The sequence below is a fragment of the Salmo salar genome, chromosome 21, assembly GCF_965601325.2.
Source record: "Salmo salar chromosome 21, fSalSal1, whole genome shotgun sequence".
NCBI lineage: Eukaryota > Metazoa > Chordata > Actinopteri > Salmoniformes > Salmonidae > Salmo > Salmo salar.
In genome coordinates this window covers 4,788,972-4,809,330 of record NC_138311.1, presented here as the reverse complement: position 1 = coordinate 4,809,330, position 20,359 = coordinate 4,788,972, and positions in this window count along the sequence as shown.

Sequence of the window (20,359 nt, the reverse complement as noted above, 5' to 3'; positions counted from 1 at the left end):
CGAGAGCCAGTTACTCAAACTATAGTGACCTAGAGAAAGCCACAGTGGTAGAGTTACCAAAGTCAAAAATAATGATTTCAGATACTGTGCTTTTTCGGTTCTTGTTTATCAAGGTCAGTCAAGTGTAGGTCTAGTTTGTTCTATGGAGAGACAAAGGAAAGGTATAAAGGGGTTAACACATTAAACAAACAGGGTTTCTGGGTTGATTAGGGTCTGTGTGTTTTTTGAAGCACAGGTTGAATCCACCTTTTTCAAACGAAAATTCAACAACAGGCAACAACACGTAACTTGTTTAGTGTTGAATTCACATTAATCGATAACTTGAATTCAACATAGCCAAAACTGGATGTTGAGTGGATGTCTGGTTAGAAGTTGTGTCAAATCGTTCTACTGTTCTATTGAGCACTGTAATTTGGATGAATTGCAAGTTATCTATCATTTACAAACTGTAACAGGTGTAAGAGGTATATCTTTCAGTTGGATGGTTATTGTGCATTGATGATGTTTTGGGCAACAACTAATTTATACTTACAGACACAAACAGGGGAGTATACTGTTGTGAAAATACTATACGTCTTTATATTAACTGATACTGGGGACCTGTGTTAAACTTATACATACAGTTACTGTACATCTGATACGGCTTCATATTCATATCTCTGATTACAATCTTTTCACTTTCAAACTGTGATTTCTTTGTGAGACAAATGAATGGAGAAAATTACTTTGGGCCTTGTTCCCTGATCAGCAGTAGTCAATTGTCACCCCAATTGACTACCCGGGGCAACCCAATGCAATTTCACTTTGTCTTTGAGCCAGAAATTTCTCATTTTCAAACACGCAATCAGGGCCATTCATCTGGCTGTGGTGCCCGTTTTCTCCTCTTTCTCTCTCTTTCTCCCGTCCACACCTGGCTTCTCCCTTTCTTTAATTACTCAGGAAAAAAACGCAACTCCTTTGATCCCCAGCCAAGCCTGAAATATAACTGCCGTTATTCTAAAGGAAACCATACAGGCTCAAACCAATTCAATTACGTGACAATCAAAGTAGAAAGGGCCTCTAATTGCCCTGAAATGGGAGTGAGAAAAAAATGGTGGTGGCTGTTGTGTGGGTGAGCGAGAGCAAGGCACAAAGACTAACTGCAGGGGGTGCTAAGCTCAAACTAATAAATATATCCCTCTATTGGAGAATAACTGGAGAAGGACTGGAGAACTCGGTGCTGTATGAAAAAAAAGTACAACCTTATAGGTCACTCAGATAGCATATGTTTGTCCCTGACTGCAGCACTTAAGCTATATTTAGTTCATAATTTCACGTTTCTCGACTATGCTTTATGGGAAATTGCCATGCTATTATTTTAAACTGTAGGGATAAAATGGTGTGTATGTATGAGAGTGCAGAGTGTGAAAAGGAGAATTGATGTGGCATTTGAAAAGGTAATGTATTATGCATTACCTTAAGCTTTTGGAAAGTTGTAAACAACAAAAGAAATTATAGTTGCCTGTACATGAAATAAAACATGTGATGTGAACTATCATAAGGTATTTAGAAGAATAAAAACATATGATATGTAACTAGAAACAAACGGTATGTAAAGGAACAATGTTATTTTCTCTTACCTTTGTAAAACTCCATCTCTGAATGAAATGCCTAGCGATATCTTGGGAGGCTCTGCCCTGCACCGCCACCCCAACAGAATTTAGGGCATTTTATACCTGTCGATAAAGTCTTCAACACAAGTAAACAAACAAACAAGAACAAATCAACAACACAATGCACAGGTCACCCATAACTAGTTTACCACAAATAGACCTACACGCACACATTCACAATAGAGCCTGGTTGCATTGTGATTGTGCATTCACACCAAATAAGAAAATTACCACTCCTTCCACCACCACCCACCCAAACTCAATAAGCATCAAATCATGGCCCCTCATCCTATTGGGGGGGGGGGGGGGGATCAAAGATTGGCTTTAATCTCAGTCATTCCTCGCCTGCCCACGTTTCCCCTTGCCTTCGCCTGGAAATGGCAGAATATTTTAATGTATGTATCTGTCAGCAGTCTCCTCCCCCTGCTGTGTCATACCTAGTCATTACTGTGTGAGCCCTAGACCCACAGCTTTATAAAAGCACAGATGCAGAAATGCACTGAGAGAACGTAGAGGTAGCCTGTGTCCCAAATGGCACCCTATTCCCTTTTCAGTGCACTGCTTTTGACCAGGGCCTATAGTCCTCTGGTCAAAAGTAGTGCACTGTATAGAGTAAAGGGTGCCATTTGGGATGCACATGTTGAGAGGGGTGGAGAGAGAACTGACAGTAACCCCCACTGGCTGCAGAATGGCATAGTTTGGGAGAACTCAGGTGTAAACTGACAAGTTATATATACTTTTTTTGTGGTTTGTTTTTTATTTTGTTTTTTATTTATTTTTAAATTTGCCGTTTGATGATTTGTGATTGATCGTATAGTTTTTTAAAATGTGACCTTTGCAATTGTAAAAATGTACACACACACACACACACACACACACACACACACACACACACACACACACACACACACACACACACACACACACACACACACACACACACACACACACACACACACACACACACACACACACACACACACACACACACACACACACACACACACACACACACACACACACACACACACAAACTCTGTGTCCTTCATGGTTTGTGGGATGTTCCAGGTTAGTCTATGCTTGACTAGGCACAGCACAGTGGGTGTGGATGAGGTTCCAAAACAACATTTTGATATTTGGAATGTCAAAGTGGCTATATCAGAATACAGCCCAGGACTGAAATTGAAGAATGTTGAACAGCCCAGAAATACACAAATACTGGACACCAGCGTTCAGGTAAATAAGACAATAAATCTGAATCTTATTAGTGTTGAAGTCACATTCTAAGTACTACAAGTGTGCTACAGTACCTGTAAAATGGCCCATTTCCCTTTTTCTCCAATATTGAAGCAGAGTATAGGTGTAATACTGTAAAAAAGGATTGTTGAGCTTGACCCAGTCTTTGAGGATGAAGTTGCAGCAGTCTTTGCCATGCCAGTACCTGGCTTCTCCACAAAACTCATTGTTACTGATGTGATTCCTTAGGGAGCCTGTCTCTGAAATACACACAGGGTCAGTTTCACAGAGCTAAAGGATCGATGGACTACAAGTGAAGTAGCTAGTAGTACAGGAGTAGTTTAGGTGTAGACATGTGGACTCACCATAAGGTGGGGGCAGGGTATTAGAGTAGTAGTAGTAGTAGTAGTAGTATTTTATTATTAGTAGTTGTGTAATAGTAGTAGTAGGAGAAGCAGTAGCAGTAGCAGTAATAATGTAAGTGTATGACTCAACATAGTGTAAGGGCAGGGGAGTAGTCAGTGGCATTAGAAGAGTAGTAGTAGTAGTAGTAGTAGTAGTAGTAGTAGCAGCAGTAGTAGCAGTAGTAGTACTAGTAGCAGTAGTACTAGTAGTAGTATCAGTAATAATGTAAGTGTATGACTCACCATAGGGTAAGGGCAGGGGAGTAGTGTAGATGTAGAGTCAGAGTCACCGGAGCGCAGTGAAAGACTGTTCTTGTGCCAGTCACTATGAGGCAGCATCCTGGAACTGAGGCTGGCTCGGCTAACGCAGTTCTCTGAGGTGAAGGGGATACAGAGATATAAAGAGATTTCTAAGTATACATTGATATACACAGAGGCACAGCGAGGCACATATATACATAGAGATACATAGGAGTACAGAAGAGAGATACAGATGTGAAAAAAATTATGTAGACGGACTGACAGACAGAGACACATAAAGATACACGTTCCTCTCACTTGTCTCTGTTCCACCACCTGAGTCCGAGCTGTGGTGGTAGATGCTTTGGAGAGTTACACAATCATAGGCTGCCCCTTGGAGGTTGATACTAGGCAGGGCGTCTCTTCCATAGGCCTCCCCTGGCTCTGCCACTGTACGAGGGCCAAGACCTCCATAGCACCCCTATAGGCCTCCTTTTGAAAGGCAGCATTACTGCCACCGTCCCCTGGCACTGCTTCTACAGGAGGGGCAAGACACCCCATTTCATAAGACCTGCTCTGGGGCTCACTGCTGGGTAATGGGGCTCTTCCAGAGCCCTCCTCTTGGTGTTCAAAAATAGGGTGGCCAGTATTGGAATCCACATCCCTTTGTTGTGCCACTATAGGAATATCTCTCTGGGCAAGGCCTCTGTAGCTTGGTCTCTGGGGCTGCCAACAGGAGAGGGAGACAGTGCTGCAGGACCCATCACTAGAGGGGGAGTAGGGCTCTCGTGGCTCTGACCCTTGGGGCTGACGCTCCCACAACTCTGTCTTCTGTGTCTCTTCTTCAGGTCGGCGAGGATGTCCCCCACCTCACTGTACTTCCTCTCCTCTTCCTCTTCTTTTGCAATTGTGACCGATTGCTGGCGAGAGACACAGAACCAGTCATTGATAAAAGCATTCAAGATCGATAAAGCTTTCAACTTTGGCAGGATAGTACAATCTAAGAACAGAGTGGTAAAGGATACAGAATCCCACACAATTTGGATGCCTGGATACAACTCTTAGCCGTGGTATATTGACCATATACCACAAACCCATGAGGTGCCTTATTGCTATTATAAACTGGTTACAAACACAATTAGAATAGAAAAATTACATGTTTTGTCATACCAATGGTACACGGTCTGATATACTATGGCTTACAGCCAATGAGCATTCAGGGCTCGAACCACCTAGTTTATAATACATAATACATGATTTCATAAGTCTATATAATCCATGCTATATGATAAGCAGAGTGACTGATATGAGAGTGTAACGTGGGTAAGGGGGGCATGGCCTCTCATGTATGAGAGCTAATGGCTCATAAAACATCACTGCCACCTCAAGTTGACAAATATCAAATGTCAGCTCCGATATTCTCCTGGTAGGCGTAATTATATTAAGTGCAAATATCACAGTGCTCCTTAGGAGATGCTCGCAAAGGTTAGACCAACAGCTGTAACAGTTTCATGTGTATTAGCCAAGATTTTGCAAGCGGGGAGGCTCCCGAGTTGATGGATACGAGCAGTCAAGCATGAGAGAGAGAGAGGAGCGAGGAGCCCTAAGTGAATGCAATAAGGAGCTGGGCCTCATTGAGAGGGGAATATCATGTTTATTTAAAAGCTCGGGACATATCTAATAACGCAATGGATGGTGGGCAGTGACAGGGAGGGTGGGAGGCTATGCATATGTCTGAGAGAGACAGACAGACAGACAGACAGACAGACAGACAGACAGACAGACAGACAGACAGACAGACAGACAGACAGACAGACAGACAGACAGAGAGTTTAAGAGAGCGAAAGGGGTGGTGTATAGAGGGGCAGATCATTTATCCATTTACTGACTGTGGTAATTTGTTGAGTCACTCATCCATGCAGGGTCTTTATGTTTAATGCAGGCCTCCAGAGGAAAGAGAGGGGTGAGGTGGGAGAAAGAGAAGGAAGAGAGGGGATGGGGGAGCAGTGGGAGAAGATTGTGGGTAGATTGGGAGGAAAGAAAGGGACATGAAGGAGAAGCAGGGAATAAAGAGCCGTAGGAAAGGGAGAAGGAAAGAAGAGAGAGGGGAAGGAAAGAGAAGGGACAGGGGTTAGGGGGTGGGCCCAGAGTGGTAAGCCACTGGCCTTCAGCATGAGGGACACGGGGGAAGATAGCAACCCTTTAAGGCGGACCCCAGATGCTCTTTATTTGGCATTTTACATTGGCCCTCGACCCTCCTGAATACATGGGCCCCAAAATGTATCCATATAATAAGAAAATGGACACCTGGTTGAGATTCTGTCTGTGGCCAGGAAACTGACAGTAGTAGAATACAGTATGTGGATGATTTAGTGTACTGTATATAGTTTATTATACGTTCATAATCAAAGTTGTTTTGGTTTATGACACTAAAACACGCATCTGCTCTCCACACAGTCGATGTTGCAAATGAGAAGATGTGCTATTTATAAACTTACTTGGTGAAATAAAGGTAAACAAATATGTACAGTACCAGTCAAAAGTTTGGACACACCTACTAATTCAAGGGTTTATCAAATATGAAATATATTTTGATTTGTTTAACACTTTTTTGTTTACTACATGGTTCCATATATGTTATTTCACAGTTTTGATGTCTTCACTATTATTCTACAATGTAGAAAATAGTAAAATAAAGAAAAAACCCTTGAATGAGTAGGTGTGTCCAAACTTTTGACTGGTACTGTACAAAATATACCGGTATAGGAAAAAAGAAACGTCTCGAGAGCCACGCCCGAAACCTGCAGTCAAATTTGCATGCATGAATTACTCGAAAGCAGAGGGTTGTGTGGAGATCTCAAGTTATAGAAACCACCATCCACTTAGATCTCTGTCACACGGTTGGAGGCTACAGATCGGTGTTTTCATCACTCAGCTGTCAGGTGCGTGTCTTATGGTTTGACGTGTGGCATAGTCTGACACTCATCACCCACACCCAGCTGCTGTTGACATGCCACCCATGCAGCACTACCCCGACCCCAGACTGGGGTCAGATCTGTGTGGACAAACATTGGTGGCCCACTACTGGCTCTTGCACCCCTCCCCCCACAGGTCACATCCACCCCCCATATGGGTCACATTTACACCAGGTTTACTGCTGTCTCTTTCACTTAGAGGGCAATGGAGATACAGCCAGGATTGACGGTGAGTGACGAATCCGCAACTTGGAGACAGAATTATAAATAGGTATTTATAGTGCATGGAGGCACGCCATGGGCAAATAAGTAAATACGTGGGTAAATAAGTCTTTCTCAAGTGTATGGTGAAAATCTGAAGTTTGTCAACCAAATCTACTTTGATGAAGTAAAGACCAGTGACCAGCTGTCCAAAACAGTCCGAAACAATTGTCTGTGTCAAGTCAGATCAAATTATATTTGTCACATGCTTTGTAAACAACAGGTGTAGACTAACAGTGAAATGTTTACTTACGGCCCTTCCCAACAATGCAGAGAGAGAAAAAATGAAATAATAGAAAAATAATAACATGAGGAATAAATACACAATGAGTAACAATAACTTGGCTATATACACAGGGTACCAGTACCGAGTCAATGTGCAGGGGTATGAGGTAATTGAGGTAGAGATGTACATATAAGTAGGGATAAAGTGACTAGGCAACAGGATAGATAATGAACAGCAGCAGCAGTGTATGTGATGAGTCTGTCACGTCGGTAGAATGGGATCGGGAGACAGGTGCAGGAATGCGTAATAGGGGTTTTTATTTCCCAAATTACAGCGTGCCGTGTAAAGGCACAGGGACGAAGACCAAACAAACACTATACAAAACACAGCGTAGAAATCCAAACAAAAGAGCGAGGAGTACCTCGAATAAATACACAATCGCACAATGATACCACACAGGACGAGACTGTAACGCCCTGGCCATAGAGAGGGGTTTTTGTTCTTTATTTTGGTTAGGCCAGGGTGTTACATTGTTTTGTTGATTTTGGCCGTGTGGCTTCCAATCAGGCACAGCTGTAGTTTGTTGTTGCTGATTGGGAGTCACACATAAGTAGCCTGTTTTTTCCTTTGGGGTTTGTGAGTGATTGTTTTCTGTTTTGTTCATGTAGGACCAGACAGGGCTGTTTGCTGTCGTTTCTGTCGAGTATTTTGTTTATAGTGGTTCATTTGATTAAATCTTTAAAATGAATACACATCCTCCGCTGCATCTTGGTTTTCTTACGACGACAGCCCTTACAGAATCACCCACCAAAAAAACGGACCAAGCAGCGGAGGAAGGAGCAGCGCAAGGAGAAGAACCAGGAGAGGAGCTATCTAGAATCGTGGACTTGGGAGGAAATCCTGGACGGTAAAGGACTATGGGCTCAAGCTGGGGATTATCGCCGCCCGCAGTGGGAGATCGAGGCGGCGAGAGCTGAGAGGCGCTGGTATGAGGAAAGGGAGCGCAGCAGACACGAGAGGCAGCCCCCCCCCCAAAAAAAAATTTGGGGGGGCACACGGGGAGATTGGTGGAGTCAGGCGGTAGACCTGAGCCAACTCCCCGTGCTTACCGGAAGCAGCGTGGTACTGGTAAGGCACCGTGTTATGCTGTGAAGCACATGGTGTCTCCAGTGCACGTTCATAGCCCGGTGCACTATAGGCCAGCCCCCCGCAAGTGCCATGCGAGTGCAGGCATCGAGCCAGGACAGATTGTGCCAGCTCAGCACGTCTGGTCTCCAGTGCGCCTTTTTGGTCCAGGTTATCCTGCACCGGCTCTGTGCACTGTGTCTCCAGGGCACTGGGAGGGCCCAGTTTGCCCAATGCCTGCGCTCCACCCATGCCGGACCAAAGTGGGCATTCAGCCTGGAGTGTGGGTAAAGAGCCTACGTACCAGAACTCCAGTGCTCCCCCACAGCCCGGTTTATCCTGTGCCTCCTCTTCGGACAAGGCCTCCAGTGGGTCTCCCCATCCTGGTCAGTCCTGTGCCTCCTCCACGGACCAGGCCTCCAGGGGGTCTCCACATCCTGGTCAAGCCTGTGCCTCCTCCACAGACCAGGCCTCCAGTGGGTCTCCCCAGCCTGGTGAGTCCAGTGCCTGCGTCCAGAGCCAGGCCTCCTTCATGTCTCCCCAGCCTGGTGAGTCCTGGGCCAGAGTCGCCAGAGCCGCCCGCCAGTCCGGAGCCGCCAGAGCCGCCCGCCAGTCCGGAGCCGCCAGAGCCGCCCGCCAGTCCGGAGCCGCCAGAGCCGCCCGCCTGTCCGGAGCCGCCCGCCTGTCCGGAGCCGCCAGAGCCGCCCGCCTGTCCGGAGCCGCCAGAGCCGCCCGCCTGTCCGGAGCTGTCAGAGCCGCCCGCCAGCCCGGTGAGTCCTGTGCCTGCGCCCAGGGCCAGGCCTCCTTCATGTCTCCCCAGCCTCGTGAGTCCTGTGCCTGCGCCCAGGGCCAGGCCTCCTTCATGTCTCCCCAGCCTGGTGAATCCTGGGTCAGTGCCGCCGGAGCCGCCCGCCAGCCCGGAGCCGCCGGAGCCGCCAGGGTCGCCTGCCACCCGGGCGCAGTCAGGGTCGCCCACCAGTCCTCCGGCGCGGCCAGGGGCGCCGCCGTAAGAAGGCCCACCCGGACCCTCCCCTTCAAAGTCAGATTTTGCGGCCGGAGTCCGCACCTTTGGGGGGGGGGGGGGGGGGGGTACTGTAACGCCCTGGCCATAGAGAGGGGTTTTGTTCTTTATTTTGGTTAGGCCAGGGTGTTACATTGGGTGGGCGTTCTGTTCTTTTTTCTAGGTTGGTTTGTTTTGTTGATTTTGGCCGTGTGGCTTCCAATCAGGCACAGCTGTAGTTTGTTGTTGCTGATTGGGAGTCACACATAAGTAGCCTGTTTTTTCCTTTGGGGTTTGTGGGTGATTGTTTTCTGTTTTGTTCATGTAGGACCAGACAGGCCTGTTTGCTGTCGTTTCTGTCGAGTATTTTGTTTATAGTGGTTCATTTGATTAAATCTTTAAAATGAATACAGATCCTCCGCTGCATCTTGGTTTTCTTACGACGACAGCCCTTACAGAGACCCGTAATCATCTGCACAATATACGTGGCACGAAAGCCAAAACAACACAGCACAGGTACTCACATGACCAACGGACATTGTAACAATAATCGACAGGACAATGGTGAACAAAGGACACATATGTACAAATACAATCAGTGGGAATAGGGGCCAGGTGTACGCAATGAATGTTCCAGAGGGGTCCGTGACAGAGTCAAAAAGTGTCAATGCAGATAGTTAAATAGTTAACCAATAGCTACCCAGACTAATTATTTAGCAGGCTTGGGGGTAGAAGGGTCCTATTGGTTCCTGAGCTGGGCTAGTTTGAGCTGGGCTAGTTTTGGGCTGGGCTAGTTTTGGGAAAGAGCTAGCTAGCTATGGCTATGTCTAAGGGTAGGGATTGGGCTGGGATCAGTTGAGCGAGGCTAGGCTAGGCTAAGCTAGATTAGGCTTACTCTGCTGCAGTAACCTTGGCTAATACCTGAAGACAAAGTAGCTAATGAGGAGAACATCAATGAGCAATCTTGAGCCACACAGAGGACCAGATCGGTCACACGTACCCTGGTGTGGTTGGCGGAGAGGGCTTGGCTTGGTTAACTTACCTCATCCACACACTGCCCACATCAGTGATCAGTGAGTCTGTGCTGGGAGTTGTCCCAGCGCCAGTAGGCCAGTAAAATGCCCCCCCCCCGGAAAGCCAATGATTGGTCAATCACCACTGTTTTCTCATGGTGTGCCCACAATAGGGCCATAGAGGGTACAAGGTCAGGGTGCTAGATCACCTGACAGAGAGACAGAAGAGAGGCTCCCCGATCAGATCTAGGCATGCTTGATTGTGTTTGTCATTGCAAAATGGACCCAACAGTGGATCCAACAGTGGGTCTACTCCCATCTTGGACTCCAGGCAGACAAAATATATTTTGAAAGAATACAAATAGTATTTGAACCTGGGTCTAACCTTGACTATGGCTGCTGCAGGTTTAATGGTTAAGAAACATTTTATTCTATTTTCTGAAGTGCCCAATTACCTTTTGGACTGTATCTACCGCTTGGATGGCTTTACATGGTATGGTATTAAGTTAGACTGTGAGGTGGTGACTGTACATTTTTCTTTAGCAGAGAGGGCATAACAAAATAACCATCATCTGCCTTTCTCTATACAACGTCTATCGTCCAATCAATTCCCATGTCTTACGAAAGAGGACAACGTCCAACTTTTCTTGCCACATAAAGTAAGTAGCTTTGTCTGAGCCAGAATGGCAGGAGCCTCCTGTTTCTATAGCATGAGGCAGTTTGAAGTACATGTACACCAACTGGACGCTAGTCTATTGCAGAGCCTTACCCCCAATCCATCTCCATCCATCTAATGCTGAGTGCCAAGCAGATGCAAATGGGTCCCATTTTAAGAGTCTGGTATGACTCAACTGGGGATCGAACCCCCAACCTTCTAATCTCAGGGCAAACACTTTAACCTCAAGGCAACTGAGTTGATACTTCTTTCCAGATAAAGTGTATAAACTACCAAAAATTATCTGTCACATTGTCAAAACACTCCTTCCCCCCTCCCCTACCAAAAGCAGCAGTTCTATGGACTACTAGAGAGAAGACCTGTCCTTCCAGATCAGCTTTACCCTCTCCCTCCACAGGTGTCTGAGTCCTGCCTACTTCGACATCCCCGAGAGAGCGACGGCCACATCACAACAAATCATGGTGCGGGCTGGCAGAGTGGCGGCGCCCTGGCAGGTTGTGCCAGGCAGGCCTTTGGGCACAGGAAAGGGAGGGGTAGGGGAGGGATACTTTCAAGTGGCGAATGTCTATGGACGGCTCTCTTTTAGGGGCATGGAGTGGAATCATTTTGTTTGGACTCAAACCCCCCACTGGGAGTTGTCTCTCTGGGGGATAGGGGGAAATGGGATGGGTATCCCTTTCGGAATGTGGAAGGGATGGTGTGTGTGTTCGTGTGTTTGTGTGTGTTGGCCAGAGGGAATTTTGGGTATGTGGGGGAAGGGGGAGGAGGGGGTTGACTAGAAATCTGGCAGTGTTGAGTTTGTATTGTGGTATTATGGGTCCCTGCCGCTTCCCTCTCCCTGCTGTTGCTCACGAAGGCATTCCACCTAAAAAATGCTCTATTCACCATGGCACCCCGAGCCCTGGCATGATTGACACCCTGTCACATTATCTTATGACCGCGCAGGCAGAGAGCATGCCAAGGAGTGATACTGGGAAGTGGCTGGGGACACATGTAAACACACACACAGACCCATATACGTGCAAACACACACACGCACCCTGAGGAGCTCCAACACACACCAGCTGGGTAGTAGAGGTATTCCTGGGCCCTGATGGTGTGTGTGTGTGTGTGTGTGTGTGTGTGTGTGTGTGTGTGTGTGTGTGTGTGTGTGAATGCTCCAGGGACAGGAATCTCCAAACACTTGGGGAGATGCGCAGATGTCGTACGTATCCCACTTCAGTGACCTACTACTTTAAGCAATGTGACATATAGAATGGCTGAGCAGTTTGTATATCTGATTACTAATCAAGCACTTTAATATTTTCACAGTGGGTTGAAAATACAATAAGTCTCATGCTAACTAGAGATAACGCCAAGCCTTTTCTTATGCATGCCATTAAGACAGTCTTTCCTCAAGGGACACACATTATCATAGCCTAGTGATGTGTCATTTGGTGCATCTGAGGATCAAACCAGAAAACATTGATATATTTAACCAGCTCTAACCAGCTGAGCTAAACTTGCCAAGGGGTTTAGAAATGAATGGCAATACTATCATGTCTTCACATGGCACATTCACATCCATACATAGTATCCCCTCGAACCAATGGCAATGGGATCTTGATGTTTGAGTGTACATTTTGAGTTTCTCCCCCATCATAATCTGATTTTTGGGTGTGGGCCAATGGTTTTTCTTTTACCTTGATGTTTGAGTGTAGTCTAGGCCCATGATGTTCCCTTATCTGATGTTTAGGTGATACAGTGCATTCGGAAAGTTTTCAGACCCCTTGACTTTTTCCACATTTTGTTATGTTACGGCCTTATTCTAAAATGGATTCAATCGTTTATTCCCCTCATCAATCTACACACAATACCCCACAATGACAAAGCAAAAACAGGTTTTAGAAATGTTGGCAATTCATTAAAAAATATTAAAAAACATCACATTTACAGACCCTTTACTCAGTACTTTGTTGAAGCACCTTTGGCAGCGATTACAGCCTTGACTTTTTTTGGAAATGACGCTACAAGCTGGGGACACCTGTATTTGGGGAGTTTCTCCCATTCTTCTCTGCAAATATTCTCAAGCTCTGTCAAGTTGGATGGGGAGCGTTAATGCACAGCTATTTTCAGGTCTCTCCAGAGATGTTAGTTTGGGTTCAAGTCCGGGCTCTGGCTGGGCCACTCAAGGACATTCAGAGACTTGTCCCAAAGCCACTCCTGCGTTGTCTTGGCTGTGTGCTTAGGGTTATTGTCCTGTTGGAAGGTGAACCTTCGCCCCAGTCTGAGGTCCTGACTGCTCTGGAGCAGGTTTTCATCAAGGATCTCTCCCTACTTTGCTCCGATCATCTTTCCCTCGATTCTGACTATTCTCCCAATCCTTGCCGCTGAAAAACATCTCCACAGCATGATGCTGCCACCACCATGCTTCACCATAGGGATGGTGCCAGGTTTCTGGAGCTCTATCAGAGTGACCATCGGGTTCTTGGTCACCTCCCTGACCAAGGCTCTTCTCCCCCGATTGCTCAGTTTGGCCGGGCGGCCAGCTCTAGGAAGTCTTGGTGGTTCCAAACTTTTTCCATAAAAAAATTATGAAGGCCACTTTGTTCTTGGAGGACCTTCAATAATGCAGACCTTTTTTTATACCTTTCCCCAGATCTGTGCTTCTACACAATCCTCTCGGAGCTCTACGGACAATTCCTTCGACCTCATGGCTTGGTTTTTGAATTTACCACAGGTGGAATCCAATCAAGTTTTAGAAACATGTGAAGGATGATCAATGGAAACAGGATGCACCTGAGCTGAATTTTGAGTCGCTTAGCAAAGGGTCTGACTACTTATGTAAATAAGGTATTTCTATTTGTTATTTTAAATACATTTGCAAAAAAATCTAAAAAAACTGTTTTCTAATCAAATTGTATTTGTCACATGCGCCAAACACAACAGGTGTAGACTTTACTGTGAAATGCTTACTTACAAACCCTTAACCAACAATACAGTTAAAGAAATAGAGTTAATAAAATATTTACTAAATAAACTGTGTTCACCAAGCTGGACCTACGGAATGCCTACCACCTGGTGCGGATACAGGAAGGGGAGGAGTGGAAGACTGCCTTCAACACGGCCAGAGGTCACTACGAGTATCTGGTCATGCTATTTTGCCTTACCAATGCCCCAGCTGTGTTCCAGGCTCTGGTTAATGATGTTCTCCGTGAAATGTTGAACCGGTTCATCTTTGTCTACGTCAATGACATCCTTGTCTTCTCCTGCTCCGCACAAGAACACGTGCTCCACGTCCAACAGGATCTCCAACGCCTCCTGGAGAACCAGCTTTTTGTGAAAGCGGAAAAATGCAAATTCCAATGCTCCACCATCCCCGTCTTGGGTTACATCATCGCTGCAGGGAGTGTACATATGGATCCTGGGAAGGTGAGAGCGGTGGTGGATTGGCCCCAGCCTACGTCCAGGGTGCAGCTGCAATGTTTCCTGGGATTCGTCAACTTTTATTATCACTTTATCCGGGGTTACCACACCCTGGCTTCCCCCCTGTCTGCACTCACCTCTCCCAAGGTTCCATTCACGTGGTCCCCAGCTGCTGACCGGGCGTTCTGGGATCTCAAACACCGTTTCCCCACAGCTCCCATCTTGGTTCATCCTGACCCATCCCGCCAGTTTGTGGTGGAGCCCGATGCTTCGGATGTCGGAGTGGGGGCTGTCCTGTTCCACCGTTCTGCCGTCCTGTCCCACCGTTCTGCCCTGGACCTCAAGTTACATCCCTGCGCCTTCTTCTCCCATCGCCTCAACGCCGAGAGCTTCTTGTGGTGAAGATGGTGTTGTTCTCAACAAACATACAGTCAATAATACAATAGAAAAAGTCTGTATACAGTGTGTGCAAATGAGGTAGGATAAGGGAGGGAAGGCAATAGGCTGTACTGGCGATATAATAACAATTTTGAAAATTAAACCTGGAGTGATAGATGTGCAGAAGATGAGTGTGCAAGTAGAGATACTGGGGTGCAAAGGAGCAAAATAAATAAAATAAATAACATTATGGGGATGAGGTAGTTGGATGGGCTATTTATAGATGGGCTATGTACAGGTGCAGTGATCTGTGATCTGTGAGCTGCTCTGACAGCTGGTGCTTAACTTCTCTAGGGCCAGTGGGACGATTTCGTCCCACCTACGTAACAGCCAGTGGAATCCCATGGCGCGTTATTCAAATACCTTAGAAATGCTATTACTTCAATTTCTCAAACATATGACTATTTTACACCATTTTAAAGACAAGACTCTCGTTAATCTAACCACACTGTCTGATTTCAAAAAGGCTTTACAACGAAAGCAAAACATTAGATTATGTCAGCAGAGTACCTAGCCAGCAATAATCAGACACCCATTTTTCAAGCTAGCATATAATGTCACATAAACCCAAATCACAGCTAAATGCAGCACTAACCTTTGATGATCTTCATCAGATGACAATCTTAGGACATTATGTTATACAATACATGCATGTTTTGTTCAATCAAGTTCATATTTATATCAAAAACCAGCTTTTTACATTAGCATGTGACGTTCAGAACTAGCATACCCCCCGCAAACTTCCGGTGAATTTACTAAATTACTCACGATAAACGTTCACAAAAAACATAACAATTATTTTAAGAATTATAGATACAGAACTCCTCTATGCACTCGCTATGTCCGATTTTAAAATAGCTTTTCGGTGAAAGCACATTTTGCAATATTCTAAATAGATAGCCCGGCATCACAGGGCTAGCTATTTAGACACCCAACAAGTTTAGCCCTCACCAAAGTCAGATTTAGTATAAGAAAAATGTTATTACCTTTGCTGTTCTTCGTCAGAATGCACTCCCAGGACTTCTACTTCAATAACAAATGTTGGTTTGGTTCAAAATAATCCATAGTTATGTTAAAATATCCTCTGTTTTGTTCGTGCGTTCAAGACACTATCCGAATGGTAAAGAAGGGTGACGAGCACGACGCATTTCGTGACAAAAAATGTCTAAATATTCCATTACCGTACTTCGAAGCATGTCAACCGCTGTTTAAAATCAATTTTTATGCCATTTTTCTGTTTAGCGTGTTTAGGTTCAAAGAGAAAATAAAAACATGGGGTCGACTCGTGCATGCGCCTCCGTCCCATTGTCCTCTGATAGAGCACTTACCAAAAGCGCTAATGTTTTTCAGCCAGTGGCTGGAATTACATCATTCAGCTTTTTCCCGCCTTCTGAGAGCCTATGGGAGCCGTAGGAAGTGTCACGTTACAGCAAAAATCCTTAGTTTTCATTAAAGAGAGCCAAGAAGAACAAGAACTTGTCAGACAGGTCACTTCCTGTAAGGAATCTTCTCAGGTTTTTGCCTGCCATATGAGTTCTGTTATACTCACAGACACCATTCAAACAGTTTTAGAAACTTTAGGGTGTTTTCTATCCAAAGCTAATAATTATATGCATATTCTAGTTTCTGGGCAGTAGTAATAACCAGATTAAATCGGTACGTTTTTTATCCGGCCGTGTAAATACTGCCCCCTAGCCCTAACAGGTTAAAATCTGACAAAGCGGTTGCATCCAGGAGTAGTCTATCTATAATTCTTTAAATAATTGTTACATATTTTATGATGAGTATTTTTGTAATTTGATGTGCACATTCACCGAGAGTTTTGGTGGGAATACATTTTCTGAAAATCATGCGCCAATGTAAAATGCTGTTTTTGGATATAAATATGAACTTTATCGAACAAAACATACATGTATTGTGTAACATAATGTCCTAGGAGTGTCATCTGATGAACATCGTCAAAGGTTAGTGCTTCATTTAGCTGTTTTTTGGGGGTTTTATTGACACATGTCCTTGCTTGGAAAATGGCTGTGTGATTATTTTTGTCTATCTACTCTCCCAACATAATCTAATGTTTTGCTTCGATGTAAAGCCTTTTTGAAATCGGACAATGTTATTACATCAAGGAGAAGTGTATCTTTAAAATCGTGTAAAATGTTTGAGAAAGTTCAATTATGACATTTTGTTGTTTTTGAATTTGCCGCCCTGATATTTCCCTGGCTGTCTCCCACATAGAAGCCAAGTTAACTTCTATGGGGTACGTGGGATGCTAGCGTCCCACCCGCGGTACACACTATCAACAGCCAGTGAAATATCAGGGCGGCAAATTCAAAACAACAAAATCTCATAATTCAAACTTCTCAAACATAGAACTATTTTACTGTACCGCGTGTCGTGTGTGGAGGACCAAGACGCAACAGGGAAGTGTATACTCATCTTTTTTTAATATTGAAGAAGGGAAAACAAATGAAACACGTATACAATTAACGGAAACGACACTAACAGTTCTGTCAGGTGATAAGCACAAAACAGAATACAACTACCCACAATCCACAATACAAACAAACCCCTAATTATAGGACCTTCAATCAGAAGCAACGAGGAGCCGCTGCTTCCAATTGAAGGTCAAGAACAAAACTGCACATAGAAACAGAGTGACTAGAATAAACATAGAAAATGCCCTAACATAGAACATATACCAAAACTCTAGACCACTAATCAAACACCCCTTCTTCTTTTTTTTCTTCTTTTTTTACACCATTTTAAAAATACACTTCTCCTTCACTTCTCTTTTCTATCCATATATAATAAGTATATGCATGCCCTAGCTTCTGAGTTTGATTAGTAGGCCGTTGAAAATGGGAACGATTTTTTTTCAAAATGCGCTGTGGCGCCCCCTATCCTACGGTATCCTCAAGAGGTTAATCCAACCACATTGTCCAATTTCAAAAAGGATTTACGGCGAAAGCATAAAGTTAGATTATGTTAGGACAGAGCCTAAACAAGAAAAACCACACAGCCATTTTCCAAGCAGGAGAGGCATCACAAAAACCAGAAATACAGCTAAAATTAAGCACTAACCTTTGACGTTCTTCATCAGATGACACTCCTAGGTCTCAATGTTACACAATACATGTATGTTTTGTTTGAAAAAGTTCATATTTATATCCAAAAACCCCATTTTACATTGGCGTGTGATGTTCAGAAAATATTTTGCCTCCAAAACTTCCTGTGAATGAGCACAACAATTTACAAAAATACTCATCATAAACGTCGATAAAATATTAAACTGTTATTGAAAGAATTATAGATAAACATCTCCTTAATGCAACCGCTGTGACAGATTTCAAAAAAGCTTCACGGGGAAAGCACACTTTGCAATAATCTGAGTACAGCGCTCAGAAAACCAAACCAGCAATACAGATACCCGCCATTTTGGAGTCATCTAAAATCATAAATAGCATTATAAATATTCACGTACCTTTGATGATCTTCATCAGAATGCACTCTCAGGAATCCCAAGTCCACAATAAATGTTGTTTTGTTCGATAAAGTCCATAATTTATGTCCAAATACCTCCTTGTTGTTTGCGCGTTCAGTAAGCTACTCCAAATATAGGAAGCACGATGAAAAGTTCAACGAAAAGTAAAAAAAAGTTATATTTACATTCGTAGAAACATGTCAAACATTGTATAGCATCAATCTTTAGGGCCTTTTTAACATAAAACTTCAATAATATTCCAACCGAACGATTCGTGAAGGCGCACCACTGAACTCATGTCATTTTCTGAGTCACCAACTTCCCGGCCTTCTTGTTCGCTATCTGTTCACTGTAAAAGCCTGAAACAAGGTTCTAAAGACTGTTGCTATCTAGTGGAAGCCTTAGGAAATGCAAAATGAACCCTAAGTCACTGTGTGTTAGATAGGCAATGACTTGAAAAGACTACAAGCCTCAGATTTCCCACTTCCTGGTTGGATGTTTCTCAGGTTTTTGCCTGCCATATGAGTTCTGTTATACTCACAGACATCATTCAAACAGTTTTAGAAACTTCAGAGTGTTTTCTATCCAAATCTACTAATAATATGCAAATATTTGACTCTGGGCCCGAGTAGCAGGCAGTTTACTTTGGGCATGCTTTTCATCCAAAAGTGAAAATACTGCCCCCTATAACTTAAGTTAAGCATGTTAATCCTCGCAAGGCTGTGGGCCAAGACGGCATCCCTAGCCGCGTCCTCAGAGCATGCGCAGACCAGTTGGCAGGAGTGTTTACAGACATATTCAATCTCTCCCTATCCCAGTCTGCTGTCCCCACTTGCTTCAAGATGTCCACCATTGTTCCTGTACCCAAGAAAGAAAAGGTAACTGAACTAAATGACTATCGCCCCGTAGCATTCACTTCTGTCATCATGAAGTGCTTTGAGAGGCTAGTTAAGGATCAAATCACCCCTACCTTTCCTGACTCCCTAAACCCACTTAAATTTGCTTCCTTCCCCAATAGATCCACAGACGATGCAATCGCCATCGCACTGCACACTACCCTATCCCATCTGGACAAGAGGAATACCTATGTAAGAATGCTGTTCATTGACTATAACTCAGCATTTCAACACCATAGTACCCTTCAAGCTCATCATTAAGCTTGGGGCCCTGGGTATGAACCCCGCCCTGTGCAACTGGGTCCTGGACTTCCTGATGGTCCGACCCAGGTCTTGAAGGTAGGAAACAACACCTCCACTTCACTGATCCTCAACACACAACGGTGCGTGCTCAGCTCCTGTACTCCCTGTTCACCCATGATTGTGTGGACACGCATGCCTCCAACTCAATCATCAAGTTTTCAGATGACACCACAGTAGTAGGCCTGATTACCAACAATGACGTGACGGCCTACAGAGATGAGGTGACGGCCCTGGGAGTACGGTGCCAGAAAAATAACCTCTCACTCAATGTAAACAAAACAAAGGAGCTGATCATGGACTTCAGGAAACAGCAGAGGGAGCACGCCCAAACCCACTTCGACGGGACCGCAGTGGAGCAGGTATAAAGCTTAAATTTCCTTGGCGAACACATCACTGACGATCTGAAATGGTCCACCCACACAGACAGTGTGGTGAAGAAGGTGCAACAGCATTCTTCAACCTCAGGAGGCTGAAAAAAATTGGGCTTGTCACCTAAAGCCCTCACAAATTTTTACAGATGCACAATTGAGAGCATCCTGTCGGGCTGTATCACCGCCTGGTACGGCGACTGCACCGCCCACAACCGCAGGGCTCTCCAGAGGGAAGTGCGGTCTGCCCAACGCATCACCGGGGGCAAACTACCTGCCCTCCAGGACAGAACCCGATGTCACAGGAAGGCCAAAAAGATAATCAAGTACAACAACCACCTGAGCCACTGCCTGTTCACCCCGTTATCATCCAGAAGGTGAGGTCTGTACAGATGCATCAAAGCTGGGACCGAGAGACTGAAAAACAGCTTCTATCTCAAGGGCATCAGACTGTTAAATAGCCATCACTAGGCAGCTTCCACTCGGTTACGTAACCCTGCACCTTCTAGGCTGCTGCCCTCTATACATGGACTTGAAATCACCGGCCACTAAAATAATGGAACACTAGTCACTTTAATTTGGTCATTTCCTCAACTATGTCTGGGTGAAGGCCCATGAAGGTTCTCTCACCCTGATGTTTAGGTGATGTGTAGACCCATG